General features: G+C 43.3%; 2 long non-coding RNA genes across 2 annotated transcripts; both read right to left on the reverse strand.

Annotated features, from left to right (window-relative positions):
* Nucleotides 1–340: 340 nt before the first annotated feature.
* On the reverse strand, nucleotides 341–7153 carry LOC123390152. Its single transcript, XR_006604777.1, has 3 exons — nucleotides 7059–7153; nucleotides 2338–2412; nucleotides 341–1041 (listed from the first exon to the last, which is right to left on the reverse strand). It is a non-coding gene; the product is annotated as an uncharacterized LOC123390152 (long non-coding RNA).
* A 1218-nt stretch (nucleotides 7154–8371) lies between these two features.
* Nucleotides 8372–22788, reverse strand: LOC101686843. Its single transcript, XR_006604788.1, has 5 exons — nucleotides 22611–22788; nucleotides 21473–21603; nucleotides 19871–20002; nucleotides 15449–15525; nucleotides 8372–8448 (listed from the first exon to the last, which is right to left on the reverse strand). It is a non-coding gene; the product is annotated as an uncharacterized LOC101686843 (long non-coding RNA).
* Between the last annotated feature and the right edge of the window lie 435 nt (nucleotides 22789–23223).

The following is a 23223-nucleotide window of genomic DNA, read 5'->3' on the forward strand; positions in this document are numbered from 1 at the left end:
GCATCCTGGAGTGTGGTGGGGAAGGAGAGAAGGTGCTATGCAGCCTGTACATCAGGCCCGAGAGCAGGAGCCTGCCTGTCCTCTGAGCCCAGTCTTGCCCCTCTCCAGGGAGTAGGGATTTATGGATAGAAGCCCAACTAGGCAGGAAGGGTAGACAAGGGCCTGCACCCTCAGGAGCTGAGAGGTGACACCTTCTGCCCTGTTCCCAGAGGGGGGTGGTTGGTAAAGATGGAGCAGCAAGCCAAAGAGAGAGGAGTTGAAATGGGAGAGCAGAGCAGGGGAGAGGGAGGGAGGAGGGACACATAAAGGGAAAGAAGGTCAACCACCATTTTTAATTTTTAGATTCCTAGTGTTGATGACAGAGGCGATCTGGTCAGTCCTTCTCATTTTCCAGAAAGCAAATGGAGAACAGATTGTTTACTCAAGCTTGTTGACATTATGGTGACAACATTAACCCCAATAACTGTAATCTGAACACTTAGCATGGGCCAGTCTCTTTTCACAGATTAGCTCCTTAACCCCCCGGACAGGTCTTGTGTTCCAAGTTCCCATTTTACCTACAAGGAAACTGAGTCTCAGAGAGGTGAAGTGACCTGCCCAGAGCTCCACAGCACTGGACAGGCTATAATCAAACCCAAGTTCCCAGATTCCAAGTGCCAGAGACTCGACCACCACAGTGTCTCATGGTCCAAGGAAATTTCTCTTTTTTGAGCTCCTACTATATGCTGGGCACCATGTGTGGTATGAGGGATACAGAGATGAATAAGACAGACCCATTCTATGGCCAGTTTTTCATGTGTCCTCTGTACTGGGAACCTTGAGGGTAGAGCGAACTTGTTGCCAGCATCCACTACAGAGCATGGCACATGGTGGAGTCTCAGTTAATGTTGGCTGAGTAAATGCATCCTCATGTGGCCTTGTTGCTTCACCCTTTACATCCCTAACAGTCCACATTCACATTTCTTCCTCCAGGTCTTCTTTGCCCCAAGCTGCTTCCTCTTCTCCTTTTCTCGAATCGTCCACTAGAGGATTTCTTGACAACTAAAAAGAAGAAAAGAATTGGAAATATCAGAGCCCCCCCCCACCCCCGCAACACCCACCAGGTCAGGAAAATGCTCACATTGGGGGGGGGGTGGTGCCAGGGCAGAGCCTGACTTCCTGGAGCTCCTGTAGCAAGGGGGCCCAGCCATTCTGATTCCCCACCCTGCTCCCTGCCCACCACTCAGGGCTGCTCAGCATGGTTCAGCAGTGCAGACCTAGGTCAGGAGCGAGAGTGACTCCAGTAAAGCTGGTGAGGGGGCCAGCATAGAGACCTGAAAGACATTGAAGGTGTAAGAACCTCCAGTACCTGCATGGCACCGGGTTCTTTGGAAGAACCATCCAAAGAGTGAAAGGGGAAGAAACACAAAGAGGAGATCAAAGGTAAGGATGCAAGAAAATGAAAAGAGAGGACTATAGTGATAAATTGCAGGCACAGTTTTGCCCACTCTGTGCGAGTCTTCAACATCTTCAAAGTAGTCTTTGAGGGGACAGGGAAGCAATGACATTGGGATGTCTGTGGAAAGGAAAGTGGAGAAGGGAAGCTAAGGACTCAGAGCGGGCCCTGCTGCTCCCAGGATTATGTCTGCAGATCTCAGGATCTGCTGTCTCCTGATCTAAGGGCAGATTCTGTCCTTAGCTTTGAAGTTGACTGATAAATGCAGCTTCCCTGGGCTATGGGACCACTGAGGCCACCCCAGCACGATGGCAGTATGTGGGACCGCTGTACACTCTAGTATTTGCAGGCATGTACATGAATGCCAGAACTGCCTTGCTCTGTGACTAATGATCTCATTGTTAAGTGGTAAGTGCTTGTTAGTGGCCAGTGCAACAACATTGGGACCCATGCTTGGGTTCACAGTTTGGCTTTTCCAACCTAGGCAGTCAAGAGCATGGGCCATCCCTCTCTGCACCTTCTCCACAAAGAGAGGGAATGGCCAACAAACCCCCAGGTCCAGAGGTGGTGATAGAGGAACGTGGTGTTGTATGTAAAGTGTGCAGGGGTAATGAGATTTCTGAAGTGAGATCTGACACTTGCTTTGGGCTGGGTACATGGGAAATACCTCCCGAGGGAACACACATACACTCACATTCACAGTCATACCATGCAGACTTACATACACACACAACTCTCACACGCACATGAACCCACACCACCTAAGTGACTAAGTTGTTTGCAGAGCTCATAGATTGTGGCCAAAGCTCTCTGCTGAGCATTCATGGCACCCCATCCCTCCATTCCGGCAGGACCCAGAATCAGGGTAGCCACGCAGGCCAAAGCAGACAGGAAAGCCCCACCTTCATCAGCACTGAGATCCTTCTTCAGCACGTAATTCCAGAATATGTACAATTTTAGCTTCTTTTTGCATCCATCTGTGAATAAAAAGTATGAAGATCATATCATCTTGTACACTGTTTACATATGGCTTTGTTCTCTTGATTTTATGGAACCAGATGGGATACACAGCCCCCAAAAGAAAAAGTTTGGGCTTTTCATGGCAGACCTCTCAAGTGCATTTTGGTCAGCAAATACAAACTTCTTTGTCAAGGAGGAGGTTTTTTTTTTTTAAATTTCATTTCAGCGTTAACAGTATTCATTGTTTTTGCACCACACCCAGTGCTCCATGCAATCCGTGCCCTCCTTAATACCCACCACCTGTCTCCCCCCCCTCCCCCCCCACGCACCTTCAAAACCCTCAGATTGTTTTTCAGAGTCCATAGTCTCATGGTTCACCTCCCCTTCCAATTTCCCTAAACTCCCTTCTCCTCTCCATCTCCCCATGTCCTCCATGTTATTTGTTATGATAAGGAGGAGGATTTCTTACTGAGGAAATTGCTCACTGCCATACACTTTGTAACTGATGCTGTCGATTTTTGCTCTTTTTTTTCCTCCAGTGAGTAAAGTGATAGAAGTTTATTAAGTCAGGATACAAGAAAAAGCTCTCAAGAGTGAGAGGGGTCTCGACAGGGTCGCCAACGAGGGCCTTTAAGGTTGGTCTTTTAGAGACAGCTAACCAGGGAACTTAAAATCTTTTAAGATCTCTATTGATAACACATTCAGTGGCTTAATTCTTTTTTAGGGGCTGGTTATTCTTTGTTGATCACAGGTGATTATCATAACGATATGTACCCCACAGGACCCACACCACATGCCTGTGGCAGGGTGGTCCTCCATCCCAAATGCCTCTGGTTTCTCCACACCTTCACATTTTGGGGATTTCTGTGAGCCTGATCCCATAGTCCCCTATCTATCTCTCCCTACTAGCCCCACTTGTCCCTTACCCATTCCTCCCCGTGGAATAGTAACCCTAACTGCTGTTAGGGAATGGGATGATGCCTGCTCTTTTTCCTGATGAAATGGGATGGCAGGCTGTGTGACAGTTAGAATCTATCCATTGTTAAAATATTTGTCCGGGGCACCTGGGTGGCTCAGTGGGTTAAATAAAGCCTCTGCCTTCGGCTCAGGTCATGATCTCAGGGTCCTGGGATTGAGTCCCACATCGGGCTCTCTGCTCAGCAGGGAGCCTGCACTTCTCATCTCCCCACCTGCCTCTCTGCCTACTGTGATCTCTGTCTGTCAAATAAATAAATAAATAGAATCTTAAAAAAAAAATTTCCTGCCCGGAGTGATTTACACTTTCAATGCCATCCTTATTAAAATACTACTGGCATTTTTCAAAACATTCAAACCAACCATGCTAAAATCTGTATGGTAGAAGAAAAGACCCTGAATTGCCAAAGGGGAATGATGAAAAAGAAAAAAAAAAGCTGGGGCATCACGTTGCCGGACTTCAAGCTGTATTACCAAGCTGTGATCCCAAAGACAGCATGGTATTGGCACAAAGGCAGACACATAGACCAGTAGAACACAATAGAGACTCCAGAAATGGACCCTCAACTTGATGGTCAACTAATCTTTGACAAATCAGGAAAAAATATCCAATGGGTAAAAGATAGTCTCTTTATAAGTGGTGCTGGGAAAATTGGATGGATATATATACAAGAATGAAACCAGACCATTCCCTTACACCATAAAAAAAAAACTAAACTCAAAATGGATGGAAGACCTTAATGTGAGACAGGAATCCATCAAAATCCTAGAGGAGTACATAGGCAGTAACCTCTTCGATATCAGCCACAGCAACTTCTCTCAAGACATGCCTCCAGAGGCAAGGGAAACAAAGCCAAAAATGAACTTTCTGGGCTTCACCAAGATAAAAAGCTTCTGCACAGCAAAAGAAACAGGCAACAAAACTAAGAGGCAGCCCACACAATAGGAGAAGATATTTGCAAATGACATTACAGATAAGGGGCTGATATCCAAGATCTATGAAGATCTTCTCAAACTCAACACTCAAAAAACAAATAGCCCAGTCCAAAAATGGGAAAAAGACTTGAACAGACACTTCTCCTAAAATGACATGCAATGGCTAATAGACACACAAAAAAATGCTCACCATCACTAGCCATCAGACAAATACAAATCAAAACCACACTGAGATGCCACCTTATACCAGTTAGAATGGCAACAATTAACAAGTCAAGAAACAAGAAATGTTGGCGAGGATGTGGAGGAAGGGTAAACCTCTTACACTGTTGGGTGGTTCGAAACGCCAGCTGGTATAGCCACTCTGGAAAACAGTATGGAGTTTCCTCAAGATGTTAAGAATAGAGCTACTCTTCCACCCAGCAATTGTGCTACTACGTATTCACCTCACAGATACAGATGTAGTGAAAATAAGGGACACATGTACCCCAATGTTCATAGCAGCAGTGTCCACAATAGCCAAAGTGTAGAAGGATCCAAGATGCCCTTCAACAGATGAATGGATAAAGAAGATGTGGTCCAGTACATGTGGGTGGCTCAGTGGGTTGGGGCCTCTGCCTTTGGCTCAGGTCATGATCTCAGGGTCCTGGGATAGAGTCCCACATTGGGCTCTCTGCTCATCAGGGAGCCTGCTTCCTCCCCTCTCTCTCTGCCTACTTGTGATCTCTGCCTGTCAAATAAATAAAATCTTAAAAAAAAAAAACCTCACCAAACTGTGGAAAGAACCGAGATGGCCTTAAATGGATGAATGGATAAGGAAGATGTGGTCCATATACACTATGGAGTATTATGCCTCCATCAGAAAGGACGAATACCCAACTTTTGTAGCAACATGGATAGGACTGGAAGAGATTATGCTGAGTGAAATAAGTCAAGCAGAGAGAGTCAATTATCATATGGTTTCACTTACTTGTGGAGCATAACAAATAGCATGGAGGACAAGGGGAGTTAGAGAGGAGAAGGGAGTTGAGGGAAATTGGAAGGGGAGGTGAACCATGAGAGACTATGGACTCTGAAAAACAACCTGAGGGTTTTGAAGGTGCGTGGGGTGGGTGGGTGGGGGAGCCAGGTGGTGGGTATTAAGGAGGGCAGGGATTGCATGGAGCACTGGGTGTGGTGCAAAAACAATGAATACTGTTAACACTGAAAAGAAATTTAAAAAATTAAAAAGAAAAACAAAGAAGATGTTGTCCATATATACAATGGGATATTATTCAGCCATCAGAAACAATGAATACACACCATTTGCACTGACATGGATGGAGCTGAAGGGGAATATGTTAAGGAAAGAAGAGTCAAGCAGGGAAAGACAATTATCGTATGGTTACACTCATCTGTAGAACATAAGCAATAGCATGGAGTGCCATAGGGGAAGGGAGGGAAATCTGAAAGGCGAGAAATCAGAGAGGGAGATGAACCATGAAAGACTATGGACCCCAAGAACCAACCTGAGGGTTTCAGAGGGGAGGAGTATAGGGGCAAGGGGTAACAGGGTGATGGGTATTGAGCAGGGCATATGCTGAGATTGGGTGTCATAAGTAAAGAGTAGATCATTGAGCACTACATCAAAAACTAATGATGTACTACTCTACAGTGGCTAAATTAATATAATAAAAAAAAATCTGGGGTTCCTGGGTGGTTCAGTGGGTTAAGCCTCTGCCTCCCTACTATGAGTCCATGGTCTAGAGACAAAGGATTTCTAGACCCTGCAGGCTCCCACTTCTCAGATTCCCTTCAGAAAAGAATATGGCAACCATCTGCCCTTAGGTCCACCTGTCCCAGCTCTCCCTCTAAGAGGAAGAGGATTCTTTCTCAGGATCCTTTCATCAAAATGTTGTAGGAACAGAGGAGGGGCCGTTGGCGAAATATCCCTTTAATCTGAAGAGTCTGATGGAACATGGCCTCTGGGATTGGGTTTGGTGAGCGTCCCGTTCAGGGAAGATCAAGAACAAGGCAAAAAGCTATTACTAATGCCACTCAGTGTAGAAATGTAGGGTTTCCCCTAGAAATTGAGATGGGAAAAGGATCACAAGATCTGCGGTTGAAGGGCCTCATCTCGGTGCTGGGCTCCCCAAACACAGGCACTACATCCTTGCACCCTCTCCAGCCTCCCTTTTCTCTGATGCCAACTGAATATCCTATGGCACCTTCTCGTTAGTCATGATTGCTCCCGCTGTCTGCTCAGAGGTGAGACCCATCATGAACTGAAGTCATTCCTGACAGACTCAAGGGAATTCTGAAAATGTTATTTTCCTCTCAGGACCCTGGGAACACTTTACTCCATGGTTTTGGGATTTTGTCAGATGAAACCAGATCTATTTGGCATATGATAGACTGCACACATTTTTAAGTGATATTAAAAAGGGATATTAGGTGATATTAAGTGAGATTTTACTACAATGCCTTCAGTTCTGACACACAACACACCCATGAGGCAAGGGGCGGGATTTTCTTTGTCTTTTCCTAAATGATAAGTTCACACCAGTAACTGTGCTATTTAGGGAGACATAAATCCTGGAAACACACACACACACACACAAAACCACATGCCTATTCAGAATCACACCTCGTCTGTTCACACAGAGATGCAGCCCACCTCCACATACACAAACTCACTACCTGAACACTAAACAGCCACTTACAAAGATATGACCATGGTTATCCACATAGAAAACCCATTGTTTCACCACACCTCTGATCCCCATTCCAGTGGGAATCCAGGATCTGATGGTGCCCCTCACTCCAGACAGCAAGAGACTGATTCCAGAATATACACCTCTTTGGGCGGCACCTGCAGGTACAGAAAGGAGTGCACCATGAGGCTCAGGTCATGTTGTATACTGTCTGACTTCATGATCTTTAATTCTCTCAGTGACATTAGGAAACCAGAGGGAACCCAGTGTTTGGCCCCCATGGTAAGGAAACAGGACACCTGTAGGAAATTGTTTTTCCTTGGAGATGTGTCTGCCCAGCCACTCAGGATGGTGCCTACAAAATTCTTCATCCAAGCAGGGAAACTGTTGCTGAGGGAAAGAATGCCACCACCGCAATTCTTTCTTTCTTTCTTTTTTTTTTAAGTATCATTTGTGAAGTTCAACCAACCTTTATTTGTCTATACATATTAGGTACATACTTAGTGTTTAGCAAATGCATTTGTTCACAGAACCACAAACCATTTTAACTATTGTAATAATAAAGCTAGAAAAGTCTAGTGTAGACTAATGCTGGTCTAAAAAGAAAACATGATCTACTAACTATAGAAAGTTCTTTTCAGCAAGAACACTCCCTGCTTTATGTATCTTGTATAGGTACCTCATAAAAGTTTACCAAATTTAAAAGTTAAATAAGAAATAACCATGAGAGACTATGGACTCTGAAAAACGATCTGAGGGTTTTGAAGGGGTGGGGGGGTGGGAGGTTGGGGTACCAAGTGGTGGGTATTATAGAGGGCACAGATTGCATGGAGCACTGGGTGTGGTGCAAAAATAATGAATACCATTATGCGGAAAATAAATAAAAAATAAATTAAAAAATTACTTTCTTAGCTTTAAGAAAGTGAAGTTATACGATAATATTTCTATAATTTAACACAAATAGTATCAATACCTTTTCTAAATAATGATAAAGTTACACCATTTTATTTCTTTTTTCTTTTGTACACCAGTGCAATTATAACCAGGTTTGCTGTTGCCATTGGTGAATGTCCTCTCAAATCAGATGGTAGTTCACAAGAGACAACCACTCAGCACTCTCCCCAAAAGGAAATTATATATATGTCCTCTCAAATGTGTGTGTATGTGTAATTACACAATTACACATACACACACATTCAGACACATATACAGTTGAAACATCATTTTATTTCCATATACAAGCAATTTATATTAAGAAAATGAATTTTTTATTATGTTCAATTCGCCAACATGTATTATCTGATTTTCACCTGAATTTGATGAAAGAAACCAAGAAAACAATGCTTGTTCCTTGGGTGAAGACAGGCATGCTCACCTTGGCAATACGCTGTTCTTTCTGCACTTCCATGCTCTGGCGAGGCCACACTCAGACTGAGCTGATGTCCACATCTAGACAGACATCAAGAATGTACCTGTCAGCACATTGGTGGTGCTGCTCAAGGATAATTCGGGGAGGGGCACCCAGAGGGCTCAATCCTTTCAGCATCGGTCTTCCGCTCAGGTTATGATCTCTGTATTCTCGGGACTGGCAAGCTCCCCACAGGAGGAGGATCAGGAACAAGGGTAAAAATATTTTTGATACCAAACTCCGTATAAAAATGTAGGGTCTTCTGCAATTGCATTACTGGGTATTTATCACAAAGATACAGATGTAGTGAAAAGAAGGGCCATCTGTGCCCCAATGTTTATAGCAGCAATGGCCACGGTCGCCAAACTGTGGAAAGAACCAAGATGCCAGTCAAGAGATGAATGGATAGGAAGGTGTGGTCCATATACACTATGGAGTATTATGCCTCCATTAGAAAGGATGAATACCTGAGGGAGGAGTCAAGATGGCGGAGAAGTAGCAGACTGATACTACTTCAGCTAGCAGGAGATCAGCTAGATAGCTTATCTAAAGATTGCAAACACCTGCAAATCCATCGGCAGATCGAAGAGAAGAAGAACAGCAATTCTAGAAACAGAGAAACAGCCACTTTCTGAAAGGTAGGACTGGCGGAGAAGTGAATCCAAAGTGATGGGAAGATAGACCCCAGGGGGAGGGGCTGGCTCCCGGCAAGTGGCAGAGCAACGGAGCACAAAATCAGGACTTTTAAAAGTCTGTTCCGCTGAGGGACATCGCTGCAGAGGCTAAACCAGGGCGAAGCCCATGCAGAGTAGTGTGGCCTCTGGTCCCGCAGGGTGACAGAAGGATCAGGGGTGTCTGAGTGTCGCAGAGCTTGCGGGTACTGGAATGGGAAAGCTGGATACAGAGACAGTAAGCTCACAGCTGGGAGTTACCTCGAACCGGTCGCAGGCTTGGTGAGCTCGGAGCGCGGCCGGAGGTCAGGCAGATGGGAGTTACTGGGCGCTGTTCTCTGAGGGTGCACTGAGGAGTGGGGCCCTGGGCTCTCGGCAACTCCAGGCCGGAGACCAGGAGGCCGCCATTTGTATTCCCGTCCTCCGGAAATCTACGGAAAGCACTCAGGGAACAAAAGCTCCTGAAAGCAAAGCCTAGCGGATTACTCACCCTGGCCCCTGGTAAGGGCGGTGCAATTCCGCCTGGGGCAAAGACACTTGAGAATCACTACACTAGGCCCCTCCCCCAGAAGATCAACAAGAAATTCAGCCAAGACCAAGTTCACCTAACAAGGAGTGCGTTTTCAATACCAAGGAGAGCAGCAGAATTCCAGAGGAGGAGAAAGCAAAGCATGGAACTCATGGCTTTCTCCCTGTGATTTTTTAGTCTTTCAGTTAATTTATTTTTATTTTTTTATTTTTTTCTCTTCTTCTGCTAAAATTTTTTTTAACTTTTACCCTTTTCTTTTTTAACGTTTTTTAAATAGTGGAATATATATATATATATATATATATATATATATTTTTTTTTTTTTCTTTTTATACTTTTGGGATCTCTTCTGATTTGGTTAAAGCATGTTTTCCTGGGGTTGTAGCCACCCTTTTAGTATTTTACTTGCTCCTTCATATACTCTTATCTGGACAAAATGACAAGGCGGAAAAATTCACCACAAAAAAAAAAAAAAAAAAAAAAAAAAGAACAAGAGGCAGTACCGAAGTCTAGGGACTGCATCAATACAGACATTGGTAATATGTCAGATCTAGAGTTCAGAAATGACAATTCTCAAAGTTCTGGCCGGGCTCGAAAAGGCATGGAAGATTTTAGAGAAACCCTCTCAGGAGATATAAAGCCCTTTCTGGAGAAATAAAAGAACTAAAATTTAACCAAGTTGAAATAAAAAAAGCTATTAATGAGGTGCAATAAAAAATGGAGGCTCTCACTGCTAGGATAAATGAGGCAGAAGAAAGAATTAGCGATATAGAAGACCAAAAGACAGAGAATAAAGAAGCTGAGCAAAAGAGGGACAAACAGCTACTAGACCACAAGGGGAGAATTCGAGAGATAAGTGACACCATAAGACGAAAGGACATTAAAATAATTGGGGATTCCAGAAGAAGAAGAAAGAGAGAGGGGAGCAAATGTATACTGGAGAGAATTATTGGGGAGAATTTCCCCAATATGGCAAAGGGAATGAGCATCAAAATTCAGGAGGTTCAGAGAATGCCCCTCAAAATCAATAAGAATAGGCCCACAACCCATCACCTAATAGTACAATTTATAAGTATCAGTGACAAAGAGAAAATCCTGAAAGCAGCCTGGGAAAAGAAGTCTGTAACATACAATGGTAAAAATATTAGATTGGCAGCTGACTTATCCACAGAGACCTGGCAGGCCAGAAAGAGCTGGCATGATATTTTCAGGGTACTAAATGAGAAAAACATGCAGCCTAGAATACTATATCTAGCTAGGCTATCATTGAAATAGAAGGAGAGATTAAAAGCTTCCAGGACAAACAAAAACTGATAGAATTTGAAAACAACAAACCAGCTCTACAGGAAATATTGAAAGGGGTCGTCTAAGCAGAGAGAGGGCCTACAAGTGGTAGATCAGAAAGGAACAGAGACAATATACAGTAACAGTCACCTTACAGGCAATACAATGGCACTAAATTAATATTTCTCAATAGTTACCCTGAATGTTAGTGGGCTAAATGCCCCAATCAACAGACACAGCGTATCAGAATAGATTAAAAAAAATAAACCCATCTATATGTTGCCTCCAAGAAACTCATTTTAAGCCTGAAGACACCTCCAGATTTAAAGTGAGGGGGTGGAAAAGAATTTACCATGCTAATGGACATCAGAAGAAAGCAGGAGTGGCAATCCTTATATCAGATCAATTAGATTTTAAGCCAAAGATTATAATAAGAGATGAGGAACAACACTATATCATACTCAAAGGGTCTTTCCAACAAGAGATCTAACAATTTTAAATATCTATGCCCCCAATGTGGGAGCAGCCAACTATATAAACCAACTAATAACAAAATCAAAGAAACACATCAACAATAATACAATAATAGTAGGGGACTTTAACACTCCCCTTACTGAAATGGACAGATCATCCAAGCAAAAGATCAGGATGGAAATAAAGGCCTTAAATGACACACTGGACCAGATGGACATCACAGATATATTCAGAACATTTCATCCCAAAGCAACAGAATACACATTCTTCTCTAGTGCACATGGAACATTCTCCAGAATAGATCACATCCTCAGTCCTAAATCAGGACTTAACCAGTATCAAAAGATTGGGATCATTCCCTGCATATTTTCAGACCACAATGCTCTGAAGCTAGAACTCACCCACAAGAGGAAGTTTGGAAAGAACCCAAATACATGGAGACTAAACAGCATCCTTCTAAAGAATGAATGGGTCAACCAGGAAATTAAAGAAGAATTGAAAAAAATCATGGAAACAAATGATAATGAAAATACAACGGTTCAAAATCTGTGGGAAACAACAAAGGCAGTCCTGAGAGGAAAATATATAGCGGTACAAGCCTTTCTCAAGAAACAAGAAAGGTCTCAGGTACACAACCTAACCCTACACCTAAAGGAGCTGGAGAAAGAACAAGAAAGAAACCCTAAGCCCAGCAGGACAAGAGAAATCATAAAGATCAGAGCAGAAATCAATGAAATAGAAACCAAAAAACAATAGAACAAATCAACGAAACTAGTAGCTGGTTCTTTGAAAGAATTAATAAATTGATAAACCCCTGGCCCAACTTATCAAAAAGAAAAGAGAAAGGACCCAAATAAATAAAATCATGAATGAAAGAGGAGAGATCACAACTAACACCAAAGAAATACAAACTATTATGAGAACATACTATGAGCAACTCTACACCAACAAATTTGACAATCTGGAAGAAATGGATGCATTCCTAGAAACATATAACCTACCACAACTGAACCAGGAAGAAATAGAAAGCCTGAACAGGCCCATAAAAAGTAAGGAGTTTGAAGCAGTCATTAAAAATCTCCAAACAAACAATATCCCAGGGCCAGACGGCTTCCCGGGGGAATTCTACCAAACATTTAAAGAAGAACGAATTCCTATTCTCCTGAAACTGTTCCAAAAAATAGAAATGGAAAGAAAACTTCCAAACTCATTTTATGAGGCCAGCATCACCTTGATCCCAAAACCAGATAAGGATCCCATCAAAAAAGAGAGCTATAGACCAATATCCTTGATGAACACAGATGCTAAAATTCTCACCAAAATACTAGCCAATAGGATTCAACAGTACATTAAAAGGATTATTCACCATGACCAAGTGGGATTTATTCCAGGGCTGCAAGGTTGGTTCAACATCCGCAAATCAGCCAATGTGATACAACACATCAATAAAAGAAAGAACAAGAACCATATGATACTCTCAATAGATGCTGAAAAAGCATTTGACAAAGTTCAGCATCCCTTCCTGATCAAAACTCTTCAAAGTGTAGGGATAGAGGGCACATACTTCAATATCATCAAAGCCATCTATGAAAAACCCACTGCAAATATCATTCTCAATGGAGAAAAACTAAAAGCTTTTCCGCTAAGGTCAGGATCACGGCAGGGATGTCCATTATCACCACTGCTATTCAACATAGTACCAGAAGTCCTAGCCTCAGCAATCAGACAAAAAAAGGAAATTAAAGGCATCCCAATCTGCAAAGAAGAAGTCAAATTATCACTCTTCGCAGATGATATGATACTATATGTGGAAAACCCAAAAGACTCCACTCCAAAACTGCTAGAACTTGTACAGGAATTCAGTAAAGTGTCAGGATATAAAATCAATGCACAGAAATCTGTTGCATTTATCTACACCAACAACAAGACAGAAGAAAGAGAAATTAAGGAGTCAATCCCATTTACAATTGCACCCCAAACCATACGATACCTAGGAATAAATCTAACCAAAGAGGCACAGAATCTATACTCAGAAAACTATAAAGTACTCATGAAAGAAATTGAGGAAGACACAAAGAAATGGATAAATGTTCCATGCTCCTGGATTGGAAGAAAAAATATTGTGAAAATGTCTATGCTACCTAAAGCAATCTACACATTTAATGCAATTCCTATCAAAGTACCATCCATCTTTTTCAAGAAATGGAACAAATAATTTTAAAATTTATATGGAACCTGAAAAGACCTCAAATAGCCAAAGGGATATTGAAAAAGAAAGCCAAAGTTGGTGGCATCACAATTCCGGACTTCAAGCTCTATTACAAAGCTGTCATCATCAAGACGGCATGGTACTGGCACAAAAACAGACACATAGATCAATGGAACAGAATAGAGAGCCCAGAAATAGACCGTCAACTCTATGGTCAACTAATCTTCGACAAAGCAGGAAAGAATGTCTAATGGAAAAAAGACAGCCTCTTCAATAAATGGTGTTGGGAAAATTGGACAGCCACATGCAGAAAAATGAAATTGGACCATTTCCTTACACCACACACGAAAATAGACTCAAAATGGATGAAGGACCTCAATGTGAGAAAGGAATCCATCAAAATCCTTGAGGAGAACACAGGCAGCAACCTCTTCGACCTCAGCTGTAGCAACATCTTCCTTGGAACATTGCCAAAGGCAAGGGAAGCAAGGGCAAAAAATGACCATTTGGGATTTGATCAAGATCAAAAGCTTTTGCACAGCAAAGGAAACAGTTAACAAAATCAAAGACAACTGACAGAATGGGAGAAGATATTTGCAAATGACATATCAGATAAAGGACTAGTGTCCAAAATCTATAAAGAACTTAGCAAACTCAACACCCAAAGAACAAATAATCTATCAGCTTTCTTTAGGAACACCACAACTCGAGGCAAGTAAGTTGTCCTTCACAGGGTGAATGGGTAAACAACCAACAGTACCCTCATACAATGAAATATGATTCTGTAATGAAAAGAGATGAGCCTTCCAGGCATGTAGTTGGCTCTCTCAGTTAAACATCCAACTCTTGATTTTGGCTCAGGTCAGGATCTCGGGGTGAGGAATTCCAGCCCCGCATCAGGCAAGCTCCATGCTGAGGAGGAGCCTGCTGAAGTTTCTCTCTCCTTCTTCCTCTGCCTCATCCCCCACACTTTCCCTCTTTCTCTAACTAAAACAATAATACAAAGAAAAGAAAAAATAATTCAGGTGTCAAGTCACAGAAATATATCAATGAATGGTTAACTGTATAGATAGAGGGGAAAGCTGTTAGTATGGAAAAGCAACATGGCTTATGGTTCCAACTCTAACATATTCTGGAAAAAGGAAATCTAGAGCGATGACAAACCACCAGTGGTTGCTCTGATTCCTAGAGAAAGAGCAAAGGCATTACTAGGTGAAACATAGGATTTTTATGGCAGTGAACCTTCCCTATAAATGGTCGATGCAGGACTTTACCCATTTGTCAAAACCCATACTACAGCACAACACAGAGCAGACCTTAATAGCAATGGTGGAATTCAGTGAATAATATCTCTAGGCTGGTTTGTTATTTGTGATGAATGTTCCACAATGATGAAGGTTTTGATACTTGTGGAAATGGTGCCCTGTGGGATAAGGGGGATAAGGGAAATTTTTTTGATTATCTCTTCACTTGTTAGGATACTCTAAACCTACTCTAAGTATTAAGGTCTATTGATTAAAAATTAAGAAGAGATCTCTTTGGCTAATGTTTAACAACACACTCATGTCCAAATGTTAGCTTCACTATACCTACCATTTAACGTGACCAAACTCGAGTTGCAAATGCAAGTTTACTCTTGTGGTTATAAACTCATGAGTAACCAGCTGAAATTAAATGTTCACAAAATTAATATGGCTTGCTATCTTTGTCTGAAGTATGGAACACTCACAAGCTAGTATAATGATACAACTTCTTTTTTTAAATTTTCATTTCTTTCTTTTCTTTTCTTTTCTTTTTTTTAGCAACAAAGAGAGAGTGTGAGCAGGGGAAGGGCATAGGAATTGGAGAGAGAAGCTATGCAGACCCATACCCACCTTCATTAGGTCTGTCAAAGGGTTTTATTTTTCTATGATGTCTCCATCGTTGGGCCATATCTGGGATAATTTTTCACCTGCAAAGGAAGGAAATGTCAACATTTGTGACAATCTGGATGGCCCTGGAGGACTTCATCTTAAGAGAAATAAGCCAGACCCAGTAAGACAAATATGGCGTCACGTCACTTAAATGGGTCACCTCAAATAGTCCAATACATAGAAGCAGAGAATAGAATAGGGGCTGGAAGGAGGAGCAAAGAGGGGAATGTTGACGATAGAATAAAGTTTCAACGATACAGAAGAAATGAGTTCTGGAAATGGACCTTGGTACATGGGGCCGGGGATTAACAACTCTGTATTCCAGGCTTAAAAATCAGTAAAATGTTGGAATGTAGGTTACGTGTAGCTTAAGTGTCCTTTACTACCACAGGAAAAGATGGGGAAAAGCTCTAGCAGACACTGTGTGAGACTATAGAGAAAGACAGAATGACACTGTCATTGAGAGTGTGGGGTTGGTGACTTGTCAAGAGTGACTATACTGAGGAGTGAGAAATCTGGGACAGGAATGGAGTCGAATCCTTGGGGAGAGAGATCCCTCAATACCTGAGATCTTCCCAGGGCACCTGAGATCATGCCCTGCAGTCCTGAACCAGGGCTTTCTCAGTTCCATCTCATTCTCAAATCCTCCTTCCCCAAGTGGGAGTGTGGGAGACACTTGATGCCCTGGAGGAGGTGCCTGAGCCAATGGAACAGTCCAAATCCTAACTCGGCCTCCTACCACTAGGTTTCAATCCCCAGCCTGGAACACAATGCAGATGGCCCCATGAGAAACCCCTCTGAAGAGCCAGGGGAAGCCATGGGCCATCCACCCATAGCATTCATACTCCTAGCTCTCTCATGTGGAGCCTTCCCTGTGACCAGTGGACCACCCTCAGGGACCAGTGGTCTGCTGGGATCCCAAGCTCATGCAGAAGCCAGGACATTCCAAATGATAGCTCTACCAAGAATCTACTTCCCTTCAAAGAACTAAGCCTGGCTGAGCCGTTCCTCCCAGTTAACGGGAAAATTGCCACCTGGCCTAGTGCTTTGGTGGTTGATTAAACAATCCTGGGACCTTCAGTGTCTCCTTGGTTATTGATTTGAGTAAGTCTCCAAACAGCCTGGACGAAGGGCTGGCTGCCTCAGAGTGAACAGGGTCTCAGTGCGCACCTTCCCTGTTCCTTCCTCCCTCCCCCAGATCCAGTCTCTATAGACTCCTCATTCTCCTCTACACCCTGCAGTGGCAGGGTACCAAGTCCCACCTCCTTTGAGGGGAACCCCTCTGGGGCACCTGTGTGGCGTGGGTTACGTGTCTCACGTAGGGTCATGTCATGATCTCGGGGTGCAGGGATCGAGCCCATCCTCTGCTTCTGCACTCAGCTTGGTGCCTGCTTGTCCCTCTTCTCCTCCACACTTTCCTCATACCCAGTGCTCCCGTTCTCTATCTCTCTCACTCAAATAAAATCTTCTTTCAAAAACCGGGAATATACAAAGGACCCATAGGGAGGGACACTTCTAAACACACTCCCCCACGAAGCTCCCCCTCTCATGACACTCCTTGAGGATCACCCAGACCTGTTTTTGCATTCATCTCTCCTCTGCTCTATACTCATTGGCACCTGATAATGAGTGACATTTCATTGAGAGACTAGAATCAAATCTAGGCACAACATTGTGTTTCTTGGTTAGGAAGCAACCAAAGTGCTTGGTCCTTGGTGAGGAAGCTCACCAGTTGTTGACAATTTGTAAATAAAGAAGTCCTGTCATTGAAAACCAAACACCATTCTTAGTTCTATGTTGATTTCCTTCTGGTCTTGCTGTGTGTTGCCAGGTGTACATATTCATTGAACATGGACTCTCTCCATGCTTGCACTTACTAGCCAACAATGGGAGAGCTCTTTAAGGAGGCAAGGTCCCCACTGGAGCATGGACACTCCCTGACCCTGCAGGACAAGCCTGTCAAAATAAGGACGATGGACACCAGGCTGTTACAAGCATTTGAGTTCTTATTGGTCAGTGTCCCTAAAGTGTGTAATTCACAGCATTCAAGCATGTTTTTAGGGCTTATGGGGGAGAATGTTATCCAATATACTACACTAGGTCCCCAATTCTTCTTTCTTTTTTTTAGTAGGCTCCATGCCCAACATGGGGACTGAACTCATGACCCTGAGATCAAGAGTCAAATGCTCCCCTGACTGAGTCAGCCAGGAACCACCCATTATGCTCCCTATTCTTATTCTATTTGTGCCATGCCCTGAAAAGGGACCATGCCATGACACTGACCACTCTCTACCTCAGCTCTACAAGGCAATCGCAATGAGGGCAGTGGAGAGAAGGCTAATCATGAACTGGTTCTCTGAGTCCCTTTCATTGTCCCAGGAGTGTCCCTGGGCTCACAGGATTCCTGCATTACTAGGACTTACTCATATTGGCAATGCCATCAAATACAGTGAAAGGGTCTCCTCAGTTATGACAGGACTGAGGTCAGGTGCTGAGGAGTAGCCCTGTATTAAAACATAATTTGACTGGGTTGTCCTAAAGGGTGCCTCCAATCCCTCAAAATCTTTGAACTGACCAGGCTTTCTATGTCTCCAAGTAAAGACTATGGCAAAGTCTGTACTTGCGGGGCTCAGGAGCTTTGGCGGCCTATGTGACCCCTGAGTTGACCTCATAAAGCTAAATAGTGCTTGGGATTTCCCTTGGCTCAGGTAATTCCTGACGTACACGCTGAGACTACAGCTCTATGCACAGCACTAATGATCCCATGTCTGAGTAATCAGGGCAGTTCAGTTCAGTTGTTAGAGCATGAGCCCTGGGACTACAGGCCTGGGTTCACCTCCTGGCTCCTTTACATAGGAGACTAAGAACCTGGTCACATTCATTCCTATGCCTGCGTTCCTCCACCTGGGAAATATGGAGAGTAAACAAAACATCAAATATGGGCATGATGAGCATTTACTGAATGAATGCATGTCGCATGGTCAGGGAGGCTCATTAGAGGGTATAGATTTTGTCGGAGATCTCACAATTTCACAGCTTCCAGAGCTGGGTTCACATCTGGGCATTTGAGTTCCCAGATCTGGGACCCTTGGTAGAAATAGTCATGATTATTCTCTAGATTGTTCCAGTTGCCTGACTCATGGTCAGCAGACCAAATGAGAGGAACCCCAGGGTAAAGGATGGCAGGGTCACTATTGCAAAGTCTAGTGTTTTAAAGCATGTGAAACAATGCCACCTCGCATTATGTATTCCTCACACAAACATAAGTGCCTCCAAGCAACATGAGTTTCTGAGGCCCTTGTCACAGAAAAAAGCCATAGCTTAGCTGTTGGAAAGAGATCTGGAGGAAAGGTCAAGAGGACTAACAAACACTCTATCAAAACCACTCTAATGAAGATTCTTTCTGCTTTCGAGCTACCATCTCATGGACAAGTGTACATGTTTATCCACATACATGTAAAGTTTGTCTCTACTCATGGTCTACATCACCCATTGTTCTTTGTGCATTCCTAACAATCTATGTGCTTGGGTATCGATCCCTCATTAACACAATTCATTAACCAATTAGCCATCTTTCACCATATGTTGAAAGACTGGCTATTCATTGTGTAACTGAGGACAAAATGTCCTTATAGTTTCACCATGCTTACTTCTGGGGAACTGAAAGGGATGGGGGATAGCATATGACCTAGACAGCATATCACCTAGGAAAAGTAATTTTGGATAACAGCCAAAGAAGAAAGGGAAACATCTGCTTGGGGGTCATAAGTGAAATGTAGACTCTCCTATTCTTTGGATCTCTTTGGGGCACCTGTTTCTAGAAATAAACAAACATGTGCCCGAAATCCTGAAATGCATACCCATTTTGGGATAAACAGTACAGGAAGACATTGTAAAACATGGATAGAACAATCATAAATATCCTCCGTATCGACCTTTCTGGGTTCACTCTCACTTTAAGAAAGGAGGAATGTGAATATACAATTTTGGACATTAAATGAAATATATGATTAATTAAATGAGTATATAATTTTGGATGGAAATGAAAATAGACATTGCCATATTTTCTCCCCTAGGGGGACCTAGTGTGTCAAGGGTGCGGTGCAGGATATCACAGGGAGGAGTACAGTTTTCACAAGGAAGGACAAAAGGCAGCTAGCTTGGTAGAATAACCTAAATAGAAACCAAGTGATAAAACTAAACTGTAAAACATTTGTATAACTCCCAATGACAAGTTGGAGAGAGAAAATTTTCAATGATGAGAAAATATTTGGAGGAAGAGTGAACTATCTGGTTAGCAGCAAACAACAGTCCGGAGATCTGTAAGAACATATCACATCCTGTTTCCTGTCCTTGATAGTTGTACGTGTCTCAATGACTCACTCAGCTCAAAGAGGGACCGTTGGACAGCACAGCAGAGGTGTATCTCTCATCGCCATGGTGATGGTGTCATCATAGACCTTTCAGTGTCACTCGATCTGCACAGTGGCCAACTCCTTCTGTCCAGACATGTGCCTAGTCACAGACAAGGGTGGCTCATGAGAGGAAAGACTTCCTTTCCAAAGTTGAACTCTGGCCTCACACATTATCCCTCTGTTTTTGAAAGAAAACGACATGAGGGGAGGTGGCCTGCCCCCCCTCCCCCATAGAGTCACTAGCCCAACTTTAGGGTGAAGAGCGGAATAGAAACACATATTGAGAATAAATAGAGGTCCCATTCTTGATTGAAAACACCATCCCTATCCATTTTTACCATCCTGAGTCACCAGACATTTCTAGAACAAAGTTCAACATGGGTCCCAGATGAAATCAAAAGCAGTGTTAACACCAATTCCATTTTCCAAAGTCGTATTTCTCTAAGCATATACTAATCAAATTATGTCATTCTCTCACCATCTATGTATTTGATCTGCTTTTTCTCTGTGTGTAGCTAAGGCTAGGTACTTCGTTATCTCTCAACCTTTGTGAACTCACTGACCAATTTCTTGGTAACTGTGTATGGGAAAAACAGGCTCTTCGTGAGTAATTATGAGAAACAAATCACTGTTTTTTTAACACAGCATTTCTGTATGAGTGAACGAGTGGAGGGAAATACATAAAATCGATACTTATCTAAATGAAGTATTTTAAATACTCCCCAAAAGGTAGGGTTCAGTGTGTGTTCTGGCACATAGATGGATACTACATGATTTTGTTCTGTTCACGAAAAGGATCAAAAAAAGAGACTGTGGACCCTGAGAATAAAACTGATGGTTTTGGAGGGGAGGGGTGGGGGATGCATGAGCCTGGTGGTGAGTAGTAAGGAGGGTACGTATTGTATGGAGCACTGGGTGTTATACATAAGCAACAAATCTTGGAATGCTGCATCAAAAATTAATGACATATTGTATGATGACTAACAACACAGTAAAACTTTAAAAAAGGAAAAAAAAAAAAAAAGGAATAGTGCAGAGGACCATAGGGGGAGGGAGGGAAAACTGAATGGGAAAAAATCAGAGAGGAAGATGAGCCATGAGAGACTCTGTATTCCTGCAAAAAACTGAGGATTACAGAAGGGTGAGGGAGGGGAGCAGAGGGGATATGGGGGTGATGGGTATTAAGGGGGACACATGTGGTGAGGAGCCCTGGGTGTTCTATGCAAACAATGAGTCATTGAATACTGCATCAGAAACTAAAGATGTACTCTATGGTGGGTAATTGAACATAAGAAAAACAAAGAATGTAGACAAAAGAGGAAAAAAACAACTAACGGTCCACACGTTGGCTAGAGATGTTGTTTACTGTTCAACAGGAGCCCATTCTGGAGTTGGAGTGTATCTTGATGTCTAGAGTTAGAGGCACTACCGATTGACTTGATCATCCACCCTTGCATACAGGAGAGAGGAATGTGGCTGAACATCTCATAGTTTTGTCTTAAATATGGGTCACTGATTAAAATAGACTCATTATTCTGAAATGAACCTAAAGAGTGTGTTTCCACAGTACCTTCAAGTGGGCCATCCATAGGGGGCCTCCCGTTGTTTGGCCAGATGTGATGTTTCCCGAATCACTGCTTCAGGCCAGTTGATATTCTTTACCTCGGGTGAACATTTCTTCTTAATACTTGAAGCAAGATCCTGAGAAATGCATCATAATAGAGAGAGCTGTGGACATCTTGCTGGCAGAAGAACCCAGGGAAATGGGTGATAACCTATTCCTAGTTCAATCCTTTCATCTCAATATTCATCTGCCGCCTGCTCAGTAGAGCCTCCTGAATCCAAGTTGGGCTTGTGGAGCTTTTGCAGTTGGGGGTGCACTAAGAACACCAGACAGATAGGTCCTGTGGGCACATACCTTCAATTGACAGAGGCATTGGAGAAATGCAGCAACGGACAGTATGCATGACTGATGGCCTGGGGTCCAACTCCATTTAGAAGCCATCAGTATTCAGAATGTTACGTAGACCCCTCTGTGTCTAATTTCCCTGAGATGTTGAAATGTGAATATGGTCTACTTATCAGTATGATATTATGAGGCTTACTTATCAGTATGATATTATGAGGCTAAACATAATTAAACACAAGGAAAGCCTTAAGAAAAAATAGATGACTGGTGTTTCCTAATTGCCCTAGTGTTGAATCCCTGAGTGACTGCAAGAAGTAGACACTTGGTAGTGGTTGAATCCAGAGAGGGGATTTGGATGGCTCCACAGCAGGGAGGAAGGAAGCTCCCTCTTAGCTTTCACATGGGAATGGTGTTTCACAGCTCATGGAGGACACCTTTGACCATCTCCTGTAATCCCCAGGTGGGCCCTTTTGAGGTTTGGGGGGACAGAAAGGAGTTGTAAGCCATATTCTAGAGTGAGGGCCCTGAAATGTACAGAGATAAATTGAAATGCCAGGAGTTACCATACAGATGAGGATGGGTCCGGGACAGGAATAGAGTTGGTTCCCTGGGGGGAGAGATCCCTGAACACGAGTCACCTTCCTGGGGCACCTGAGATCATGCCCTGTCGCCCACAACCAAGTCTCTTTCTTGGACACTTCTGCTGGAGTAGGTGCCTGAGCCAACAGAAAAGTCCACATGCTCACTCAGCCTCCCACCTTTAGGTTTCCACCCATGACCCAAACCCCAAGACAGTTACCTCCAAGAGAAGCCCCTCTGAAGTGCCAGTGGAAAAAACCCACCATGGCCATCCTCCGTCAGTCTTCTTATTACCAGCTGTCTCACATGGAGCCTTCCTAGGGACCAGCTGACCACACTTAGTGGCCAGTGAGTGGTCTGATCAACTGCTCAACTGCTGAGAACATGGGACATTCCAAACCAACTGTCATAGGATGGCTACTGCAAGAATTAGATTCCTTTTACTGACCAACCCTGGATGACCAGTTACTGTGCACACACTGGGAAAATGGCCACCTGCATTGGTGCTTTGGTGGCTTAATAAATTAAAGCTGTGACCTTCAGTGTCTTACCGCTTGTTGATCTGAGCAAGTGTACAAACAGCTTGGCCTAAGGCCTGGCCGAGAGTGAACAGGGGCTGCACTGGCTCTGAGTGGGCTAATTTCCCACTCCTTTGCAAAGCGTCTCCCCAGATCATGTCTCTACGGACTTTTTCCATCCCCTCCCCAGGGCAGGGGACTTGTTCCCTCTCCTCTTAGAGGGGCCCTTCTATACCCACAACCTGCCGACTCCCTCCCCAGGATACTCACCAAGGGTCTCCAGAATTATTTTCCTATTTTCTCTTGCATTCAGGG

This window comes from Mustela putorius, unplaced genomic scaffold, assembly GCF_011764305.1.
Source record: "Mustela putorius furo isolate JIRA1106 unplaced genomic scaffold, ASM1176430v1.1 tig00537248_pilon_pilon_pilon, whole genome shotgun sequence".
Lineage (NCBI taxonomy): Eukaryota > Metazoa > Chordata > Mammalia > Carnivora > Mustelidae > Mustela > Mustela putorius.